This window comes from Helicoverpa armigera, chromosome 17 (genome assembly GCF_030705265.1).
Source record: "Helicoverpa armigera isolate CAAS_96S chromosome 17, ASM3070526v1, whole genome shotgun sequence".
NCBI lineage: Eukaryota > Metazoa > Arthropoda > Insecta > Lepidoptera > Noctuidae > Helicoverpa > Helicoverpa armigera.
Genome location: NC_087136.1, coordinates 2,448,241 through 2,467,326, shown reverse-complemented (window position 1 = coordinate 2,467,326; position 19,086 = coordinate 2,448,241). Strand labels below are relative to the sequence as shown.

Genomic DNA, 19,086 nt, shown 5'->3' with positions numbered 1-19,086 from the left:
ACAGATATTTGATAAAGTATTTTATAACAAGTTAGTATGAAATTGATTCTGTAATAGTAAGCCAGAACGTTTAAGTTTCCATTACTAGAGGGCCAATTAAATTAAAAAAAATGATTAAGGGTAGGGTAAATACATAAATTTAATTATAAACTGTAATTTATGCAGTAAAAAAATGAATAGGTACTGTATCTAAAAAATATCCCATTTACAGCGACAATTAAAACGCCAAAACTATAAAACAATATGCAATTTATCTTCATCCCAAAGGACAGCAAACAATTCGCGAATCGACTCACAAACAAACCCAAATAACGGACCCGAAACAAATTAATTTTTCAACTCTAACATGTTTGAACTTAGTCAAACAGTTGAACCAACTGTCCAAAAGCTGTCCTTATCCCAATCTTAAATTGGCCACATTCTAACCTACGGAGCGGAACAATTCCAATTACATTCCTGGCGAGCACAAACCGGGTGGGCCGAATTGTGTGAGGAATCCCTGAACTTTGTACCATCTTTAATTAATAACGGAATGGTATTGGACTCGGGTTGAATTCTAAACGACAGTAGCCGACCAGATTGCGAGCCTCGATGGACTTGGCGAAAGAATCTCAACAAGTTTTGTTTGGACTTTGACAGCCATAGACGCTGATGTCAAAGCGACTCTCTGATATTACTCGATGTTTAATTAATGGAAGCTGCTCATTAGATGTCCGCCAGTAATTATGAAATTCCATCTGATCTGTGTTTTTCATTAATAAATTACTTCCCATCTTAATTTTCCGTCTAAAGTAAAGGAATATTTTTATAGCATAAAGTTTTGCTAAGCTTGTAGCTTTTAGATTGTGTAAAGGTGATACGTTTGGGTAAAAAATGTTTACCGCAATAACCTAAACCTTTTAGAAACTTTTTTTCTCTTGAATAAACTCTTGTTAAAATTCTAATTTCTTAGAAACATTTCTTCTGGCACTTGAGAGGTTTTCCCGCAATTCAAGGCCGTAATATTTCTCTAAAAGATTCAGCATTTAGGGAAGGGTTCCTTCCCGCAATTTTTTCACTTAAAATTTTACAATGCTTATAGAGTATATCTCGCAGCCATCTGACGGGCTAAAAGGATAGGAAATTAAGACGCTTTTTGTCCCATTTTCGTTTCATAGACGTTTGCACTTTTCAACAACAAAACGTGGAGTGAACAGCGAAAAATGCAACAGCAGCTTTGTTCGAAAGAATTGAATTAAAATGGCGACTGGGAATTTCTCTGTTTTTCGCGAAGCACGCCCGAATACCCGCAAATGGACAATTAGCCGCTTGCGAAAGACGAATAAAAGCAAGTGTACTTGGTTTTTAGCGCAAACATTGTAATTTTTGACGGGAAAAATAATATCTTTCCTTTTATTTGGTCGGTGATAATGTTCTGCAGTTTCCTGAGCTTTTTATAAACATTGTGCAGCTGTTGCTACATTAATCACCTTCTGAATAGTAAGTTAGGTTATTTTGCAACTGCTGAAGGGAGTGCTGTGTCCAGTTAGCCCCTGCTTTGCCTGAATCCATATTTTAAAACAAGATGATTAGGTTATGAACAACAGATCTTTTTATCCTGTTTAATAGTTTTTGATTAGGTATTAAAATTAAAAAAATCAGGTTTTTTTTCATATTGCGAATTGGATTTTTTTTTTTACTTAAAATAATAGGATAGCCAAAAATAACTTTGTATTCCTAGATAATGATTATTTTTCTCTTCATAAAAGCCAATACTTACATACATATTACATATTGACATGCGTTGTTTATTTTACACTAAAGGCATACCAAACTGCCTGTATTTGTTTACATTTGCATTGAAAACACTTAAAACAATGTGTGATAAAATTATACTTATTTAAAATAAATAACATTCGATATTGTTTTAACCATATTTTCAATAAATAATTTATTTTATGAAAATGTTTTATTTTAATTAATTTGCCATGTTTACAATTATATTGTTTTTGAATGATCAACTAAATATAAACCTGTTGTATTTTTTTTAATTGTTTTTTTTTTAAAGTAATGATAAAAGAATCATATCGCACCATATAACTCGTGTTAGTGCATACGCGAGAAGAAATAACAGTTTCCAACTATAATTAATAAGTTCATTTTGTTCAGACGATAAATTTTATTTTTCTGAGCCTTTAGTCAGTAACAATCTGTGGTTAATTAACTTTGCAATAATTACTTCATTATAAGAAAGACAAACTCTTCCCCTAACTTTCACCCGCATCCTCAGAGAAGGGTTACCCGGATAAAACATAGCCTTGACACTCACAAACAACATAGCAAAATATATAGGTACATACATACATAACAAATTCAATTTATATTTTTAAGAATTTTCTAACTCGTTTTATTTGATGAAAAATGTTGACACTTATAAGAAATCGCATAGTAATATAGCTATTGCAAAGAATAAATTTTAATTAAAAGTCTTCCACTATTTGCCCAAGAATACGTTAATTTATAGTGATAAAGACTTAAAAGTTCACGGCAAAATTTCAGTAAAAGCTAAGTGGATTTAAAATTTTGACGTTACATTACGTTAACAGTTTAGCACTTTTACTGGAACTACAGTTTCACAATTTGTCTACTGAAATGTATAAAATTGTACTTTTATCGACAAAGCATTGCTTGCCGTAATCACTTTACTCTAAATATACTGCCTAAACACCCCATGTAGTAGTATACCTTCTACAATATTTTAATAATACAGATTCAAGAGTAGCCAGAAGTCAGACAGTCTAAGAACCAGTCTTACCAAAGTATCAGGTTGCTGTCGGGTAATGTTTGAGGACTCAGCTACATCTAGTTAGTCCGGAAGACGACACCAAAAAAGTCAGGTAACGGCTGAGCAAAAGACTAATAATAAACATACAACATTCAACTTTGTGGAAATATCATTATTCCCAAAACCATTATCACAATGAATAAAGTGTCACCTGTAAGTCCAAAAACAGCAGATAATACCTACAGCACTAAGGATTAATGTAGCAATCTATTAGTAAAATAATTCCGCGGAATCGATAGATTACTCGTACCTTGTTATCCCAGATTATCTATTACAAATTAATAACGTACAGTACAACAACAAAAGTCGTGGTGGCCTAGTGGGTAAAGGACCAACCTTTCGAGTATGAGGGTGTGGGTTCGATTCCAGGGTCAGGCAAGTACCAATGCAACTTTTCTAAGTTTGTATGTACTTTCTAAGTATACTTAGACACCAATGGCTGATAAAAAGGTGAAGGAAAACATCTTGAGGAAACCTGGACTATATAGTCTGAAATCACCAACCCGCATTGAGCAAGCGTGGTGATTAATGCTCAAACCTTCTCCATGTGAGAGGAGGCCTGTGCCCAGCAGTGGGACGATAAAAAAGGCTGTAACACGTAACACAAAACAAGTGTATCTACAGATGGCATAAAAATGATATCATGATTGTAGTACCTATATAAAAAGTTTCACATAGATTTTCGTTACAAACAACGTAAAAAAGCAAATTATGTTATTTCTCAATACATATAGGTAGATACCTACATAAACTGCACACATACATATAAGAAGTCTCATTTACGTCTCATGCATCTCAGCCAAAACACTACAGCCAAAGCACCTATCTCAAATTCGAAAAAGCTATTTTTCCTACCAATTTAACGCTAAAAACACGCCTTCCAGATTTTCAAAGAATAAATTATAATGAGAAACTCACAAAGTATCCGATATCGCGTCTTGTTTATCCTCTCGTTGTAAATTCATCTCGACGGTAACTCTACGGGGGTAACTCGGTTATCTTTTGGGTATGCTAAAACATCGCATTTACGTATCACACGAGAAAATGGGGAAAAACATTGAGCGACGTACAAGGCAAATTTACTTAGCATAATACTCGTAAGATTGTAAACTTTCCTGGATAGCAACTTGCTTGAGACACGTAATTGAGCCCGATCTCTATCGAATACTGATGGGAATTCTTATAGTCTTGTCGGTAATTGTGGTGAAAAGTATTATGTACATTAATGAGTTAAATAACCATTAGACTTTAAATAGCCATGACTGAGTATTAGATGTGGTCACTGCTTCTCAGGGTAGCCAAACACATAGAAGTCATTGAAATCTGATTCTGAGATCAACAATAGACTCATATTGATGGTTGACGATAATTTATTTACCAGTACTGGAACACAGCAGATCTTGGCAGCATCCTATCTAGATTAGCAACATATTCCTAACAGGAAAAATTACAAACAATCTCTTCAATCTTCCTAGCCCAATAAAACCTCACCTGTCAACCGCCAAGCATTCAATAACCACGATATCATTAATACAGCATAATACGCGTAATATCATTATCAGGGCAATGAAATATCACACTCATATCATATCGATACATCCTACATCAAATTCACAATATCTTCATAGGGAGGAACATGGAATAAGAAACATGAGCGGAGATGCTATAATGACGGTAGATCAGGCACCTTCTTCTATGTCAAATTCGTATGGTGGACTTGACTAAAACGATCAGTTACAATGGAACTGACGATTCGTTCGGGTTCTTTGAGATACTTATCTGTCAAGAATTTTTGGTATTTCAAAAAATGGTCGGGTCCAAAGAAGGCGTATAAAGGCGAAGACAGTAACGTTCCTCGTCCCCTCCTCACCAGAATTTTGGTGCGCTACTTTCTTATGCGATTTCCCGTTATGGCACCTCCGCTAGTCATTTTGTTCTTCATAGGGCGAAATGTGACAGATATCAATAAAGATATGAAAAGGGTCGGCCCGTCCCACTTATGTTTCCCGATTGTTATTACCGCAAAAATTGCTATTCAACAGTATATGGATGTCTGTCTATGGCTGTTAGGATTAAATTTACATACGTGAAGTGGCTTAGTGTAAGTGTGTGTGAGTGAAATAGATGATACTTTGAATTTAATAATAACAAAAATAAAATATATCAATGTTGATATTTTTATTAAAAATGATAAGTATTATAATCATATTAGGATTATAAAGAGTTGGCGCTTTCCATTGCAAAATACTTTTTGATCTCTAACATTAGCATAGATCAAAAACAGTTCAAATATATTTTACAACATGAATTTTATTTACAAATTACCATTAATCGTATTTATTTCCAACGTGACCGTTTATAAATTCAAGCTATTTAATTTTTTAAATGTACCAGTCCATTGACCTAACACGATTGCGAAATAGCCTTCGATAGCCGCGAATAAAAATAGCCAGTCGATACAAAACCTCTTGGCTATAAAGAAACGAAATGAAACGGAAATATAAAGAAGCTCATGAATACAACAGTTGGTTTTACCTTTTTTTTAAACGGCTTTACAGCTTTCCAGACTAGTCCTTGTAGTTTTTATGAGGATTACTAACGGTTATGGTACTGGCTAGAGACCTGGACCCGCAGACTGTAAACTTTTAGTCGGCCGATAGTTTGTATGGGCTCATAAATAAATTGAAGATGACCTTTCATCTTCATACTGATTTGAGTCGTTGCGGCAAATACAAGATCTTTTTAATGTGCGTACCATTAGTATGCACATTCAACAACATTATCAGACCGACTGAAGACAGATTGGAATCAAGATATTCTTTAAAAAAATATTGCCAACTATTTTGTCAACTGTCGCCCGACTGTTTAGTCTGCAGTGTGCTTATTCTTAACCGAAATAAAAAAGAATTGAGGTCTTCAAGCTAGAAAAATATTGGAAACATCTTTCGAAGGAAAATAACTTTTGAACTACATCAACATTTTGATAGGCCTTTCCAAGAATCAGGAGAATAAAAGCCTGTTTTCCTTAAACATAATTTGTTTTATTACATTTTCTTTTTTAAATAAACATTCTATTGTATCACGAAATAACTCGTATTTTTCCATTGTTTTCAATGATATATTTATAACGAAGTTGGTTTACAGTGAGGCTGCAAACTATATCAGTTTAGACTTTCATATGCTCAGTTACAGCTCTTATTACAAGGGCTTAAAGGTCAAAATAGGCGTATCAATTTGTGAAAGTGGCTTAACACATTTACGGCTATGGCAAAATGGTCCCTTAGGTGATTTTATGGTGCATACGCTACGAAAAAAAAACGTTTTCATTGAGTATAGAGTTGGTATTTTAGTCTAGTGGTGGTAAAATGTTCATATAACTTCGGGGTGTTTTAAAGGGTGTTTTGACAACTTATTGGGATGAGGAAAAGCGTTGATTACATGAGGGAAGTCGTGGGTTACATGGTACTTTTTTTTCCTAGTTGAATCATCGATAGCCAGTTAATTATTCAATGGCAAAACATCATAGCGGGTGTTCAGTGCAAGTTTGATTCATTACAGCAAAAAAAGATACGACAACTAGCAGACAATATTAGGAAATACCAATTTTCTCAACCAATAAATAAATAGATACCAAAACACTGTAGGTACTATAACAAAAAAACGTCTGAAAACCTAAAACAGAACAACTAAGACATCACCTTAAAACACCGTAACATGATACATACCTACATAAGTGGGAGTACAATTCCACATTTTGTTCACATCTTCTCAAAAAACGTTGACATTATCAAGTATCAAATGTACCGTGTTATCAACTCCTCCAAATGTGTTGTATTGTCGAATATTATATACAAAAGTGTGCAAACTAATGGATCGCAACGAACCGAGACGGGAGGCGTACTTAGTGAAAATAGACACAGGTTTGACATATTCGTTTAGGAATATATACTACCTTTTATGCATGGTAAATGGGTATCTTTTACATCTTTGCAGATGCTGTAAAAGTGTCAAAAAAAATTATGACAGTGACATTTGCGCGTGTGGTCGCCATATTTTAACATATCGTCATGATTGAAGGTATATTGCTGTATATGTTTTGATGCTTATCTTATTAACTGGAAGAGAACAATGTTTATTAACTTATGTAAAACTGTAGAATTTTACCTATGCAATTTTTTTGATTTCGCATGAAATAACGAAACTGATAAACTTTGATGCATAGTGTTAGGTAGACTGGGTCATAATAACGCTCTATTAGACATGTTTCGCATAACAGTGCTTAAATTATAAAATAATAAAAAAAACTGACAATAATATATTTCGCATTCACAAACATCGTTCTTGTTACCACCCTTCTTTATATTATGACCGACACTATTCGGCATTCCAACCGAACCGTTAAACTATCGAATGTAAAACGTTCTTACATTTTAGTGATGTGTATATGGGCCTGCATTAGTTATACGCGTCACGTCCCTATCTATGTATGTTTTATTACTCTGTAACGGCGTCTGTGGGTATCCACTAGTGCAACTGAACGAGATACGACACTATTTTGATGTTAGGTTTAATTGTTGTGTATTTACGTGGTTAGAAATGTTAAATTCGTCTATGGAAATAGCTGAATAAAAATGTTTTTATTTTACGCATAAATTGGATAAATTGGTGGGTTCCGGCTGTCATTTGAACATCATAGCAGTCGTTACGTTATTCAGAAGACAGAAAGCCTGACAACCAGCCTTGCCAAGTGGTATCGGGTAGCCTGGATGGAGGTAAGATGCAGGCAAGCGCTCCATGTAAAATACTGATACTCAGCTGCACCCTATCGGTTAGCCGACCCCACCATAATTGGCAAAAGGTTCGGGAGATAATCACTTATAATACCACAAGAGCTTCAAAATAGGAAAAAAATGGAAATGCCAGATAATTTTGAAGCTCGTGTGGTATTCGGGGGATTATTTTTCCGTCCCAAATGTCGGCCACAACCTGTCAGTTTGACATAGCAACGACCAGAGAAAATATTCAAAAAAAATTATCAGTATAATACCATGTAGGTTGTACCACGTGACGTCGAATGGTGCAATTCTATTGGTCGATATTTGGGTCGGAAAAATAATCATTTTTATTTTAGTTACTAGATGTTTAATACAAACTCAATAAATGGCTTGCTTTCCTAACTCAGAGATAATGTTTTATAATCCTCCTCAATTTGTCATGAAAAAGATTTGTTGAAAATAGGTATCGATAGATTTATCGAGTCGTGTCAAAGTTTGCCAGAAATAGCTCCATTGAATTAAAGCCCGCATTTTGGCGCGGACTAAAAATAGTTTATGTACTCGTATTAATTGCAATCGAGTTAATTGAAAACTCGCTTTTATTCACTCGAGATGAGTATTTGTTTGAGCGCGATTTTTTGGAATAAAACCGCAATCGCTTTTGAATATTTTTATTAATAGAAGCACTTACTCGGATTAAAATGAAGGGTTGCCTTTTTATGGAATTTAATTTACGATAAAAGCAATAATTTAATTTGTCGATTGTTCAAAAAATACACAGAACATTCCTAAACACGAACACGAAACAAAGGTCAAATAAAAAGTGTAAAAAGTGAATCTTCCGCTTCGCTCAAAAAAGGCTCAAACAGTTTTAACCACATTTTTATCCACGCCAAACAGAAAGCACGCCATTAAAATAAAACAATATCTCTTAAATGTTCCTCGCCTATCTTCTCTTTAATAATCCAAGTTTGTTCGCAGTGAGGGAGCGCATTGCCCAGTTTATTTGCGAAACCCTCAAAACTTCAGCTGAAGCCATGAAACAAATAGCTTTTGAACTCACCGGTCTCGGGAAGAGCTGCGTTTTTATGATACTTTTTTTTTCAAATATTTTTTAGTGCGTCAGTACATGCGACTGGTATTTGGGAAATTGCATCTATTTTTTTTGTATTTTTTTCACAATCTAGAATAACATGATGATATAACCAAATGTGGATTAAAAAACGATTTTTCAGTAAGTACCTACATTTACATATTTATAGTTGCAAAGAATTATTTCATTTAATTTAAAACAAACTCTATTTGAGTTTTGCATGTACTTGCATACGAAGGATTCATTCACACTCCAAATAATCAAATATGTTATGTAATTAAATCTTAAACAAAATAAACTTAACAATACATAAGAAGCGATAAAGACTAGCCCGGTATCAGTTCACTAGCGTACAGAATGAATTTTAAACGTGAACTGTACTCGTAGACAATTGAAACTTTGCATAATGCATGAAACCGACTGCGCCGAGGGAGCTATCGAACCAGCGCCCGCTAAATATTTGTGGTCTTAAAAGTGTAACTTCAAGAAAATTGTTAGTTTGCAAAGATGGTTTAATCTCGCGTGGATGTAGAAAGTTTGGTTTAAATGCAATTTTGTTAGGTGCTTTGGTGAAACTGAATACAAAGTGAAATTGAAATTCGACACTTTAAACTGGTATTAACTAACACATGAAATAAACTGAACTATTTCATTGAAATTATATAGGTACATATTTTTATATATATGTCGTAGCCATATCGTAGAATTGACCACTTCATGAAAAACTCGAGCATTTCATGAAATGGTCGCGTTTCATGAAATGTTCATGTTAATTTGACCAGATCGTTAAATCGTCAACATTTCTCGATTTTGTCATCCATGTCTGGCCTTATGGTAAAATAGGGTATCCATAAAATATTTAATATAAATCCAAAATATTTTGGGTTGGGGGAAACTCGCGTAGAGCCATTGGAGTTTAATTTAATGAAATCTACAAAGAAAACATGTTATACAATACCATTCCATTTTCGAAACCAAAATCATTATAACGTCTGTTTTCTGATTAAGGACAAAGGTCGAGGTCAGGGTTTTGACTGACAGATTTAGAATAACTTTTTTATTTAAATGTCATAAAAATCATACTTAAAAAAGGTCAAAAAAATTACCTTTCATACGTTTATTCCCAACTTTTAAAAGTTATTTTTTTACTCTAATTTGACATTTAGAAAAACGTCACACAGATTTTTTAAAATATTTTTTGACGTCATGTTAGTCCTTCGAGATTATTTATAATAACAGTCAGTATCTTTTTCCAAATAAAACGCTAGTGAGAAAAAATAAAAATGTAGTTATTTACTACATCAAAGGTAGTTTGTGGTTCCTTAACATTTCAGTTCCTATCTCGCATTCAGAATCGTGCCAACGACATTTACGATGTGGCATTCACTCGTATCTTCACCTAGACTTCTAGACCAAACACATCTTTGCATAAATATCTACCATACTTTTTGGTTAAGTTGTTGGTTCATATTTGAAAGGAGAGTGGGCGAAATGTTTGGATGTTGGTCTACTTTCCCTCAATTAATGAGTTGTATATCATTTGAAAGGTCTTTTTAAGCGCAACACTTCGTATTAACTTACCTCTGACGAGTTGTCAGTACTTTAGAAACTAGAGCTTATTTAAAATTAAACTATTAATAGTTATTAAGTTAGTGAATCCCTTCTCTAGTAATCAGTTATATTTAATTACTTATATACTTTCTTATGTACTCCCCTTATGTACTTACCTTATGAACTTTCTTATATACTTCCTTATACCTATACTCTCTTTATGTACTCCCCTTAGGTATATATGAACACAAATCGTTCTCACAACCATAAATGTAAAAACCAGTCGCTTAGCCATCAAAGCAAAAAGCGTTCAGTAACATCCACCATATTTATCTTACAACATTCATAGACATGATCCGTCCTATCTCAAAGAAATAGAAGCATAAAAACACGCATAATATTTGACGAAACCTTTTCACATACCTAACGGTTTTACATAAAACAAGAATGACCTTCGAACATAAAATCGAAGTTAGGCCTATCCAAACTTGGCTTAAACTTTATATGGCCCATATAATATGGTGAGGACAAGCTACATAAAAACCATACAAAATACTTGGGACACAACACTTTCTAACTCAATCTAACTTTAAAATAGTTTCGTTGCCTTGACGACCGAAGAAAACTAGATAAAAGCAAGGGAGAATGGTATTAATATCGATATACTTTTTACTTTAGCCGGCAGTTCTGCGAGCCGTAATATTATGGAACTTTTTGTAATAGTGAAAATTTGGTGGTTATCTCTTTTGTGGTATAAAGTTGCGCTTGAAAACGATTTTAGGAAGTATAACCTCCTTTTGAAAAGCCCATCAAATGAGACCTCTGTGAACAATGAAAAAGTTTGAAAATATCCTAACACTTGAGTCTATATCTTGGTTAATTACTTTGGAGACGTTACGCAAAATAACCATTAACTGAAATAAAGATATGTCTCTTAAAAAATGAGTCTAGTAAAGTCTATTTGAATCCGTATGAGCAGTTTTTTATTGATTATAACTGTGTAAGTTAAGATTTTGCTCTCCATGTGCCTATGTTGCCGCCTACCTAGGGACTTACACGGGAGGACATTATGCTAATCACTTTAGAAGGGTTAAGGTGCGTATACGCCTAATCAATGATCAGATTACTGCGATATAAGCCATTTAACCCTTTAATGCAGCTTAAGTACAAATTAATGACGCATATTTTTTTGTTGTATTTTTTTTTTTGATAAAAGCTACATATTTTTTTGGATTATCTTTAATCGAATTGCAAATGTTTCTCGATAAGAAATTGTTTTTTTTTTCTTAAATTAAACCATTTGGTGGTTCTGCATTAGATAGTGGGTAATTTTCCTATTTTTACTTCAGTTACTAGAAAAAAATGTACTGATTCATATAGTGAGACGTTTCGTTATGATAAAATACCTACATATTTTATACATAGGTTTAACAAAGCACCGTAGCGGCTCATAACCAAATCTTAAGCCAAGGGAGTACAATGATGCTTATCTCGACTTCCATTATAAAAGAAAAATAATACAATTTATTAGAACCAAGTTCGTTATGTTGTCTCTTTTGGGGATGCTATGAGTGATACACTGAAGCGATTTGAATATGACCTTTATGTTAATGTGATTGAGTTCAAATTAGTGTGCCGTAATTAATATTTTATTTTACTCTCAGAGTAGCTTTGTTCTAACGATGGGAAGGTCTAATATTGTGCTTACAAAGTTAAGCAAGATTAAAAAAAATGTTTGATTTTGGCTCGTTAAGTGGAAACTACGCCTATATTGTATAAATTATAAGTTTAAAAAGTTTTACATCCAAGACTCATTCAGCACAGGCACAGGCAAGTTTTAATTTTCAGGCTCTAGTAGCCAGTAATTTTCCCCCATTGAACTCACCCGAACTGCCCGTAATCCGCACCCATAAGCCTCATAAGCCCCCATAAGCCTAGTTCCCCAGTTCACTTCACACTCGCCAGGCTCTCTCAAATCTCGCCTCATTACCTTCGAGAGCCCGCACGAAGACGCACTAAAGATACACGTCCAAACAACTACACAAGATCAAAATGGTAAGGTACTGCAATAAAGATGTGCATTAAATCTGATGAAAACTGCTTATATTCTCTTGAAATTGCAAGAGGCAAAAAAAAATTGATGTAAAAAATCTACACCTGTGCTCATAATAAATCAGTAAGTTGTCTTAAAATTCAACGCAAAGAGTGCAGAATCAATTACTAAATTATAACACACACTCAACTAACCAGCACTCCTAACTACCCTATTCAACAAAGAACCCAACCAACTACAAAACCGTCATACAGACTTAATTTTTCCCCCATTGAACGCACCCGAACTGCCCGTAATCCGCCCCCCATAAGCCTCACCGTTCCCCAATTCACTTCACACTCGCCAGGCTCTCTCAAATCACGCCGCATTACCTTCGGGAGCCCGCACGAAGACGCACTAAAGATACACGTCACCGCCCTAATGGAAAACATCATGAGTCCTGACATCGGCCCTCCCTGAAGAGACCAACTCCTGTTATCCGCAGAATTATATAATAAAATGAAATTGTCAAGTGCGAAACGGCATTATGAGACGTGGACACGTTGGATTTGGTATTTCTTTTGGGTGTTGAAGTGTAATTTTGTGAGGACTATAAGTAAGACTGTAGGTAAGGTCGTAAAATCGGGTCGGTATCAATATGATTTTCTGAGGACATTTTTTTTATGAAAGTTACTCTTCGAAGCCAGTGGTCAGTAGTGAAAGGATGTACTGTAACTGGGAAAGTCTGAAAACAAAATGGTTTTCAGTTTGTTATTAAGTACCAAAATTGGCCTACAAGAAATTAAAACGATACGTTAACTAAGTAGATACTAAAAATATTCATTCATCCCAAAAAAAAAAAAACAATATTTTCCAAACTCTTTAATATAATAATAAAATACAATATTCTTGTCTACGAAACCAGTCTTTAATCAAAATTAAATGTAAGTTTGCAGAAACACGGCAGTTAAAAGAACAAATACGAGCATTTAGTTGAATAGGCTTTTGTTCTAGCAAGAAACAAAGGCACATTTACCTCTTAGGGCTTCATAAAACTATTCAAGAACCTTCAAATACTTGCTAAGTCTTAAAAGAGGGTCTGGAAATAATATCTGCTTTGGAATACCCGCATACTGCAAACTTTTAGTCGGCCGACAGTTCGATCGGGCACTTGATAAAGTAATGAAATGTAATTATGAAATCACGCACTCAACGACGATCAGGTATTTCGCCGGTATCAGGCCGACTAAAAACTTACTGCCACACTCAGAGTCAGTTAATGGTTACTTAAGTGGCTCCTTAGTATAGATTTAAAAAAGCTCACTCTCAGAGACAATTAATGATCCGTTAGCATCCCTTAATGACAATTAAAGTTAAGTAAAGCAAAACCTTTACTTAACTTTCTAATGATTGATTTTGACATTTATGTTTAAGGTTATAAAAGTAAATAAAATATTTTAAAAAGTCTCAGGAATAGGAATGTTTTAACAATAAAGTAAAGATGAGTGATTTGCTTGACTTTATTGATTTTGTAGACTATACCAGAAGGTTTAGAGTAGTGGGGCCAAATAAGAAGCCCAGGAGGAGTAACATTAGAAGTCTATAGGAATATAAAAGGGTATTTTTCTATCAATGTTCAAGCAGTCACTGGGACAAACTTGGAATGTTATGATCTAGTAGCCCGGTGGCCTGGCAGTACCCATGATAGTTTTATTTATAACAGCAGTGCAAGTAAACAAAGACTGAATACTGGTGTGTTAAAAGGGATAAGTTTAGGGGACAGCGGGTATGCAGTTAGCAATGTGCTACTGACACCGTTTTTATCACCAAATTCAACTGCACAAGAAAACTACAACAGAAGCCAAATAAAATATAATGTGGAATACTGTGGAAAGATGCTTTGGCATTTGGAAAAGAAGGTTTCCTTGTCTCCAACTTGGCATGGGCATTAAGATGGATACAGTTGTGGCTGTTATATGTGCTTGTGCGACACTGCATAATATTTCCTTAGAGGTTGATGATTTGGTTCCAAAGAACTGGGAATCTCCTCATATTGAGAATGATGATGTTGTCCTGAGTGAAAGGCGTGAAAGCACAACCAACAGCAATGGATTTTTGGTGCGACAATCTATATAGAGGTAGTTGATAGATTTTTCTCATAATATAATTTTTAATAAATAAAAATCTATAAAATAAGAAGAATACTTTTTTAATTGTTGAACAAGAGGCCAATTATGTAGTACAAAGTTTATTTGACTTCCTCGTTGATCTAGTGGTCGCAAGCGCGGCTGCTGTGCTCGAGGTCTCGGGTTCGATTCCCGGGTCGGGCCGAAATCGCTTTTTGGGTTTTCTTAAACTTTCACAAAGCAGCCCGTAGTCTGGAAGTTGGTGATTGATTCCTGATTGAACTCCTGTGTTATACTATCCCATGCTGCTTGTTTCTTGGCGACTGACTTGCCATCTGTTATTTAAGATTCCACGATTGGTCTCTTTTTAACTAATTGTGCTAACAAAGCTTTTTCGTCCGCCGTGAAATTAGCCACACGTTTGCGTGGGGCTCTTGTTCTTGAAGACTCCTAAAATGAAACAAGCCCAAGTTAAATTCTTCAAATACATATGTGCAGCTACTAATGTACATAGAAACGAAACTTACCATGATATGTTAAGATAAAGCTATTTATTTCAGAGCTTATCACACTTTTCCACACACTTTTCTTTCCTGACGGTTAACGGAACAAGAATTTTAAACGTAACCTTGACACTGACAGTACAATATTGACAGTGATACCAGAAAAAAGTTTCCATGTACTTTATATCATTTACATGAAAATTGATGTTTTTAATTAAAAACGATCCCGAAATTAACAAATTCTTATTTCTATTGTTGATATACAAGGTTTTAATGTATTTAAATAACAGTTTTTGCTACTTAATAATTTCACATTTTAGGGTGCGGCTACACCTTTCGTTTATCGATAAGCATTATCAAAGACAATTTGACGATACTCTGCCCTACGGATACTTAAAGCTGTCATTAACTAATGAACCCTTAAATTTCGTCTCTGGGATGTATCGTTCATTAACAGATTTAATGATAATTAGTTAAGGACTCATTAGGACTAATTTAAGTATCCATTCTGAGTGTGGCAGTTAGATTGAATTCTCGGTTTTCTTATTAAAAAAAAATTCTAACAATCGGGCCACTTGTCGGCTAACTGTTTTGTCAGCTGTGTGCCAGTTTCAGACTTATGTTGAATAGGAATTGTGAATATTTTTCTAACATAACTTTACGTCTGCCAGATTTATGTGAAAGTTAAATTATGCCAGTGTTATGCTTAGATTTAAGTGTTTATTCTTCTTGAATAAATGTTACAGTCTGGGGAAATAATAAATGTATTTGAACACACAAAGTGAGTGAGTTTTATTACAAATGTTTGGGTATCCTTGAGAAAACTTAGCGTAGGAATATAACGTACTTACTATTCTCTATAGTCCCCGCCAAACGTTTTGTCGTCATAGATCATTGCGCAAATCGCTGCGCAGAAATTCATTTTTAGGTATCAAATCATACAGGTATCGTAGGGATTTTATTTGAAAACAGAACACATTACTTACTATTACCTAGTAAAACTTTTTTTTACTTCTATGAAATGTGTACGTTCATCTTACTTTATTCGATATACGAAAAAAAGATATATTAACGGAACATTCGAATACGGAATCCTATAAAACAGTGAAATGGATAGGCGTATTCGATATGGGAGTTATAATGGGGGCCCCGAGCGACTTTGTTCCGATGACGTCACGGGATAATAAGTTCACTATTATGTACTTTGGTGTATGGGGAAGTTTTGTTACTAGTTACGGATGTATATGTGCATAGACGTAGATTTGTAGGTAAACAGATTATAACGGTGTAAACATTTTAATGTAATGTGGGCAATTAGGAGATTCTCGTTTATTGCTTTTGTTTCGAGTTTTGCTTGTCTGTACCCACACATGTAAAAACAGTCACTATATAATATAGAGTTCATGTATTTTTAATTAAATATACCTACACATTTTATATATTTTATGTGTAGTACTAACATAGTTTATAAGTATAATTGTTACTAACACTATGAGTCCTGTTTGTTTTGTTTTGTTTGTCCATATGTATAAATATAAATATTGTGTATTTGTGTAGTACTAACATAGTTTATAAGTATAATTGTTACTAACACTATGAGTCATGTTGTTCGAAACAAATGTTTAAATAAAATAAATATAAAAACAAACTACAAAATGTAGATTACATTTATTATAGATGTAATATAATTTAGCGGCAATGGATATTTTTTTAGCTGTTTAAATAAGCTGTTTATAAAACGAACCTATTTTCATACTATTTAAAAATCAACATCATAAAATATGAAACAGCTGACGTTCACCGAATTAATTAAACGATTCGAATTTAAAATAAAAATTGAAATTAATTTCACCAAAACCAGAAATTGAAAGAATAATTCTGAAAATGTAATTCAAACAAAGTTATGCAAAATTCGAATTTCAATTATGATGCGGTAAAAATATTTGAACTGTGTGGTAGATGTCAGTCAGTATATTCAAATAAATTATTATTAAATGTTATGAAAGGCCAGAAAATCCCTTGGATTGTGTAATCAGCTTAGCATAAAACATAAATCGTGCTCCAAAAGAAAACCACACAATAAGTTTTCACACGATAATTAAAATATATCGTAAGTAGATATTGAAAATCACAAGTGATTATAATAATAGTTATTTCCAAAAGGCTGTTTATTAACGATTTTCAATATACAAATCACATGAAAAAACAAATAACTTTAGAGGATCATGATTATATGATCCTAAACCGTCGCAATCAAAACATTTATCTCCATTACTAAGAATGAAAACAAAGACAATGTCTAGTCAAACAAATTAAGTAAGTATGTCGGCCTTCGAATATATTCAGTTCAGTAGTTCCTAAAACATTAGGCTTTCGTAGCTGAAAATAATCGCTGACATAAGAACAAAGCTCTTTACAACAATACAATAAAAACACAAGAGGAAAGATTACTTACAAAATATTTTGGTGATGAAACATTGATTCTGTCTTACAAAATAATTTCGATAGGTACTTGGCGCTGTTAAGAGTTTATGGTGTCGGGATATGTATGAGCTAAAATCGGGAAACTACGGAACTCTACACGACCGGTTTTTTAATGTTTATTTACTAACTACATAGATAATAATAATGAGTGTCTTCATACTTCTTCGCTCCCAACATTTTGCAATGCAAAAGATTCCCCCCAACCATAAAGAAAACCAACATATTCGCAGCAAACCAAAAATCCTCTGGCACATGAATTAAGTAAAATATTCCCACAGTAAACTCATAATATTCTTCAATTTCCAGGCAGCGAGCTTTGCCCTGAATTTCACGAAAAAAGCCTTTTGAATAAAACGCATCATACAAAACATGGTTGGAATGTGTGAGCATGAGCATGCTTTTAGAATATTGGTATTCGTGCTCACGTCGGCGACCGCGCGAAGTGGCACTTACGCCATTCTGCACAGGACTAGTTGTTCCATATTATTATTATGTAATGGTCGAGACAGCGAGCTCTTGACTAAAAGTAGATGGTAAACAATTCTGAGAAATATTCGCATTTTTAATGGATGAAAGCTGTAATGGAAATTGCCTCTTGTTCGGTGAAATGGTGACTAAATAAAGGGTATTAATTAGGTCTTTCTCGTTGCAGTAATTAATGCGAATATAGTATCGATCGATGTTTCAAAGTAGACACGTATGTTTCGATTTTTATAACAACAGTGATGAGTGATGACATGAGTTTCATAAGCGAGGTGACAAAATTTATTAAAGATTTCACAAAAGTTGTCGAATCTTATATTATACACATAAGACGTAACTATACGTTTGGATGTGTTGATATTTGTAACAATTTCACGAAAAATAGCAAATGTTACACTTCAAAATATTATATGGGCTACTTTTACTTAGGTGGAGAAGCACTTCGAACCATGGGAACAACTAAGTAGTTGCAAATAAAATGAAACGATATTAGTACATTTTCCATAACACAACAATACTATTTTCCTGTCGTCACTCCATTAGATATCATGGATTCTAAAAAACTTTCTGAAGAAAACGAGCAGTAACTTTTTCTTTTTAATATTTTTTTAACTTTCTTCGTGAACACTTGTTAAGTTCTTACATATGTGTTAGTTGTTACGTCTCCGGACTTTTATGTAAGGAAAGAGAAGTTAAAAAAAAAAACATTTTAATAGTTAAATGGTTTTCTTTTTTCTGAGCTCTGATTGTTCAGTATTTTTGTTTGTATGTATGTCTTGATTTTATTTTGTAACTATTTTTGAAATTGTAGCTAATTCTCCCCTCGCTATTCTTGAATGTAGAAACTACTCACTATGAATGAACAGATTGAACTAAGAACGTTTTTGTACATGGTTTTCAAAACTCTAATTTTTATTACTTAGTAGTTTCCTGTCATCTTTCTTTATTGTGTGTCTGTACAAAAATTTGAAAATAAATAATAAATAAATAAATAGTTTTTGTTTATTTTTATAACATTAAATAACGTCAAAACTCGAAAAGATTCTCCAACACACTTAGTCACGTCACGTTTCCTGTCACCTTATTTTAATAAAAATAACTAAATAACATTATTATTAATAGTGTTTCACGAACATAAGGTGTCTCCTGTCCAGCCCCTAGGAAATCTATCCTCCCGACACGTTGTCCCCGTTTATAATTAATCATCAAGAAAGT

At 33.8% G+C, this 19,086-nt stretch overlaps 1 long non-coding RNA gene across 1 annotated transcript in view; it reads left to right on the top strand.

Moving 5' to 3' along the window:
• The window catches only part of LOC135118015 (uncharacterized), a 186,472-nt gene that overhangs the window by 88,504 nt on the left and 78,882 nt on the right, over positions 1-19,086 (top strand). The window lies entirely within an intron of this gene.